At 42.5% G+C, this 6,000-nt stretch overlaps 1 protein-coding gene across 8 annotated transcripts in view; it reads right to left on the minus strand.

Moving 5' to 3' along the window:
* DEUP1 (deuterosome assembly protein 1) overlaps positions 1-5,440 on the minus strand; it is a 102,933-nt gene extending 97,493 nt beyond the window's left edge. For all 8 annotated transcript variants that reach the window (XR_008999183.1, XR_008999181.1, XR_008999182.1 and 5 more), the window contains exons 1-2: positions 5,301-5,440; positions 4,132-4,204 (exon numbers count right to left, since the gene is read on the minus strand). The gene's annotated coding sequence lies outside the window, so the exon portion shown is untranslated. The remainder of the gene's footprint in view (positions 1-4,131; positions 4,205-5,300) is intronic.
* Between the last annotated feature and the right edge of the window lie 560 nt (positions 5,441-6,000).

Genomic DNA, 6,000 nt, shown 5'->3' on the forward strand with positions numbered 1-6,000 from the left:
CATGGCTGCCCTTGTTCAAAATTAATTATCGTATTATAGCTAAAAATAGGTTTTCCTTAAGCACTTTTCTTGTTTTCTAAAAATATTATTTATTATTTACTGTCATCTTTGGAGTTGCTGATTTAGCAGCATTATAATATCTACTTACTGTGCATTTGAGATGGTGGCCCATATTCAGTCCATTCTTCTCCTTTGCAATAAGCTTAATGTTGGGATGTGAAGGAGGTATAAAATTCCACCATTCCAAAAAATCATGCTTAAATGTACTTATAAAGGTCTTACTCTAACACCTTCATCATCATAATCAAAGAAAGACATTTATGGAAATAAAATGCAATGCAATAGCTCCCAAGTCCCTATCAGTGTTTTATCAGAATTCTACATACTACATACAAATTTAAAGTCTCATTTTTTTAAGTTCTAAAATGAATGGAAAATCTGTTAAGATACCTACATTCAGGTAAACTTTTTCCTGAAACTTTTTCTATAGTAACTACTCATATCTGAGGAACATCTTGGTTTACAGACTGAATGAGGTAAGAAGGCAGTGAAATATAAGCAAGCCCAAACCTTTTATCTTCAGGCTGGTTTTTACAGTTATCTAGAAATGTAAGTAACTCCACTGTCCATAAACTTATATATCTGAAATATTATTTCATATTGATGCATAGAAATGTATGATACAATTAATAATAAACATTTACCTATATGTGGACTAGCTTAGATCCTATAAACCAATCTCTAGGACAATTAAAATTCCCTCGACAAAATCCGGAAAAGTAGAATACAAACAAAAAAAATTAACTTATATTTATGAGTTATTTTATAAAACAAATTCATGCAATATACATTGATTTAACATCCATGAACCCCATACACTGAGGAATGTAATGCTGAATATGTAAAACAGAAACTGCTTGAAATATAAGAAGAATTGGACAAAACCAGTTATAATAAAGATCTTTCTTAAAATTTGATCAAATAGATAAAAATGTAACTATATTTGAAAAACACAATTTAAACATAATATGGTAAATAATAAAAAAGTAAAAGGCCTGATTATATGTGTAACTTTTAATTAGACAATAGAGAATATACATTTGTTTTCAAATGCCCAGAGAACATTTATAAAAGTTGATCATGCAATAGTTTAAAAAATAATCTTAATGAAATTGAAATATCATATAGACTATACTCTATAACCATGGTGTTAAGGGGATCAGAGAGTAATAATAAAAAGATAATTAGGCCTCCCCACCCCCAGAAGTTTCATCTCCTATTTCTTGAGTCAAAGAAGAAATCAAAATTGAAATAATAAGCTATTTAGAAAACACTAAGTAGCATAGTGGGAAAACTAATCCTATGGCCCACAGCAAAGATGTGGTCAAGAGGAACTTTAGATCTAAATACCTTTATCATTTAAGGAAATCATGAAATCAGAAGTCATGAAAATAACTGAACCATATTTTCCAACTCAAAAATCATAAGAACAAGATAATTAAAATAAATTATAAAAGGCCAAATTAATAAGAGCAGCAATTCATGAATAAGAAAACAAGCAAAATCTAGACATGGTTCTCTTTAAAAAACCAATAAGAATAGTTGTTATTTATTCTATAATTATTTAAGTTTTGGGCACACATGCATTCTAAAAAAAAAAAGGATGAACTCACTTAAATGTAACTATTTCAATTAGGAGGAGTTTAGATTGATTGTTATGGCACAAATATAAACACCTATAATTGGGAGAAACCATGGATAAATTAAAACCAAACCCTGTTATAACCCAGATGTCAGAGAATAGTGATTCACCCACATTGTAAGTATTCTGTGTAAAAGCTCCCATTCTCAGCCTTTGCACTTTCTGTTCCTGCTCTCTGGAACTCTCTTTTCCTATGTAATCTCTGCTCAAATGCCACTTTACAAGGGAATCCTTGTTTGACCACTCCATTCACCTTCTTCCTATCACCCTATGAAAATGTTTGTATCTCCCACTTTCTTTTCTACCAGCGTATAAGTGGGAAGTGGTCTGTTTTGTTCACTGCTGTATTCCTGGTGCTCACATCAATTAATGGCTCATAGTAAATGCTAGATGAATATTTGATAAATTAAGGTTGCTCCACAAAACATTACTGTGTATGTAGGTGACATGGTCTGATAAACTACGTAACATGACCCAGATGAATGAGATTTTATTGTCTTTATGATCTAGATGTTTACACATTTCTCAATAGCTTGCAGGACAGAGACAAAGCCAATCTGTCTCTCCATGCTTTGGAAACCATGGGAGGTGATGTCTAGTCCTATGTCTGCTGTAATGAGTGGGGTAATTCTTCATTGAAACCTCCAGGAATTCTCATCTGCTTCTGGTTTGTAATTATGCTGTACTCAAACAAGCTCTATGGTTCCCTACTAAATTCTAAGTTCTTTAAGGTCTATTTCTTAATGTTCTTTGTATGAACCATAGGGCTTAGTGTTGTGCCTGGAATATATAGTTTTCTTCCAAATCAACGAGTGAGGAGAAATAGCAGTCTCCATGGCCTCAGATTTGCAGGAGTGAAGTGATATCTGGTACCCAACCTTAGGTCCAAGACCTTCAGACTGCATCTTAGCCCATAGTGCTATCATCACACCAGGGACAACTCCTGCTCAGTCCAGAATCCTAACCTGGCGCTGCTACAGATACCAGGCAGGCTGTTTTCTGCATCTCACTGCCATCCATTTCCAACATAGCAAAGAATGCAGGGATTGGAGCCAGAAGTGTCTGCATTCCAATCCTACCTCCTCCATGAACCAGATGTATATTCTGGGGTACGTTCCTGCTTTATATCACTTTTTTTCTACCTTTCTGAGCTCAGCATGACAGAGGTTGTTAGTTGTCCACCAATATCCTTTCTTCTTCTTTTCATTACAGAACTTCTAAGCTTTAGCTGGTCATATGGCTGCCCATTTAGAGGTCACATTTCCCAGCCTTCCTTGAAGCTAACTGTAGTGCTGAGACTAGGCTCTGGCCAATGGGAAGTGAACAGAATTGAGGCCTCCACTTCCAGGTCTTACTCTCTCCTTTTACTGTTTCTCCTCCCCGATGGCAGAGCTGAAGCAATCACTTGGGGCCCAGGGATGGAAATCATATGGTAAGGGTGGCAGTGCTGGCCTACCAGTCCCAGTCTGCTTATCCCTGGACTTGTACAGGAAACCGAAACAAACTTCAGTCTTATTTAAACCACTGTATTTTGGGGTCTCTTTGTTCCAAGAGCTTAGACTATAACTAATACATTTAATTTTCTTAGTTGTAAAGTAAGAATGATACCTAGCGGAACTGCTGTAAGAAGGAGTATGCAGTAGGAGTTTAAAAAGTGATAGCTATCCAGATTCATGCAACTTTCCTCTAGCCTGATGTCAAAGTGATGGTCTGAGCAGAATAACTGAAAGTGAGACACCTAATGCGGTTTCATTAGTGCCAAAGTCAGTCACAGTCAACACCCCACCTGGACACACAGCCCTGTCCCACCCCCCCTCCCCCATTAGTTGGCTAATGAAATAATGATAGGAAGACAAAGCACCACTTTTGTGGTGCTGGTGGCAAGGAAGGGGTAGGGACAAATATTGGTGAAAAGGAATTTAACTTTTTACAATGCCAAGTTCTATACATGGTCAATACCTTATCTCTTCTTGAAACTTTTGGTAACATATCGAGTTCTTGTTGCTGTTTAAGGAGCTATTTGTGTTTTCAGGCCATGTTAAGTGTTGAGTTCAGCCTTAGGGGCAATTGTGGAGGGAAGACTGGGACACTTGAGGCAGCAAGGAAGGAGCAAGCTGGCTAGGAGCTGCTGCCCTGTGGAAGCCCAAGAGCACATGAGGCCTGGGCGGGCACCCATCACCCTAAAACACTGGGAAAACTCATGAAAAGTTGGAAAATGGTGATTTCCAAGTGCAGATGCATAGTCAAAATTGGAAACGTAGACACTATAAAGTCTTAGTTCGAGTTACTTAAATTTCCTCCCTACTTTCCTCACCAAAAATAATTGGCACACTCCTCTATTAATACTCAATTTCAAAATTCATATATGATCAGGGAGGTTTTGGCATAGTGAAGCACCAAATTATTAAGTAAAAAATTTCAGCACTTACCCTGTTGTATTATGGGCTTTGTTCTCCATGTCAAGAATCTGCTGTGCCTGGTTTATAATTCTTGAATTTTAATCTGTTAGGGGGAAAAATGATGTAGACTCCTAAAATACTTATATTTATTAACCTGTTAAACAAGAAAGAAGAAAATTCTGCTATTGGCAAAGCATGGAGTATGAATTTTTCTGAGTGTAGAAGCTCATGATTCTATGAAATGTATACATTTGGTGTTTTTTTTTTTTCAGTGCTCCCTTGCGTTTAGGACATTAGCTCAGTGATGAGGTGAAATACACGGTACTGACATGAACACCCATTCACTACCTTAGTGCAGGTACTTTGCGAAGTGCTCAGTACATGAGTAAAACAGAATTCCTATTGTAGAGGAGTTCCACTAAATATCCCCAAACTTTTATTGTAGATCCCTTAAAAGTTTGCCTTTATTTGAGTAAAGTATTTCCGTGGCCCTTTCTGAGGTTAGAATGAATATACCAAGATTTAGGACAACAAGCTGAAGAATTAATTGCCTAGAAACAGAAATTTTACAATTCCTCAATTGCTCTGTGGACACCTGGTCACCTTTTGACAAAATAGGATGTTTGTACTTGCCTAAAGTAAAAAGAAAAAGTGTTTCCCAGCAGCAAAGTTAAAAAATAAAGTATTGAAAAGGACTTCCACTCCTGTGGATCACTGAATTAAACCCAGTGAAATAGCATTCAAGAGGGTAGGAGGAGAAGACTGCCAGGCTCACTTCATTTCCTAATTAATCAAAGGCATTTAAGACTGGTGTGTGTGGAGCAGAGGGGCGAGGGGCAGGGATGGGCAACGGAAAGATGAGCAGACCGGAGATGGGGAAGTTGATTTTCGACATTCTCAACCCCTTACTTTAACGTCAGGGAAACTGAGGCTCAGACCAGTTAGGTGACTTGCCCAAAGACCGCGCAGCTCGAGCCTCTAGACCTTCTAGCTTAGGGACCCCGCTCTGGGTTCCACGAGCACTGCCCCGGCAGCCCGGGCTCCCCCTCGGCCGCGCGCCCCGGGACTCCGACACCCATCCCCGCCTCTCGCTAGGTTCAAGCCCAGGCTCCGCGGAGCAGCCGGCAGGCTGGGGTCCGCCGCCGTCCGGGGGAGGCCGGGCCGGGGCCCCTCGAGGGCCTGGGGACCGGGCGGGTTACCTGCGCCGCGCCGCGCTCTCCGGGAGGTCTGCGGCCCCGGGAGCGGGAACGCCGCGGCCCCGCCAGCCCTGCCCCTCGGAGGGCCCCGCCGCCCGCCGCCGCGCTCCCGCCGCTCGGGCCCGCTCGCCGCGAGGCCCCCGAGGCCGTTACGGGCTTGGCCTCCCCGCCCGCCGCGAGTGCGCCCGCCGCCACTGGTCGCCAAGGGGACGCACGCCGCCTGGCCGCCCGCGGGCGGCCTGGGAGACGGGGGCGGGGCTCCCGCCCCCCGGGCCTCGCCGCCCCGAGACCGAGGCTCCCCGACGCCACCTCGGGGCCCTTGCCTCCGTGCGGCTCTCACCGCCTTGCCCAGGGTCCCGCGCCCAGTGGGGGTCCGAGAAATACATGCTGAATGTACGAACGAAATAACGATGGAAGAGGGTGTAAATAGCTGTGGGGTGGGAAGGGCTCTGTATCCAAGCTCCTTAAGCCTCCCAGACCCTACTCCGTTATACACATTTGAAAGGGCATGAAAAAGAAATAGACTTGGGGTAAAGACAGCTGCCATCCTGTTCGTCAGGTGCCGCCCAGCGGGCGAGAGCTGGGTGTTTTCTTAACTGCTTTGCTAGGTGCGCAGCTCCTGCGGTCGGGGCCCCAGAGGCCGGCTGCACCTGTCTTTCCCACCCAGCGCATTAGAACTTCTCTGCGACCCGGGCGGAGCAGA

The sequence above is a fragment of the Manis pentadactyla genome, chromosome 9, assembly GCF_030020395.1.
Source record: "Manis pentadactyla isolate mManPen7 chromosome 9, mManPen7.hap1, whole genome shotgun sequence".
Lineage (NCBI taxonomy): Eukaryota > Metazoa > Chordata > Mammalia > Pholidota > Manidae > Manis > Manis pentadactyla.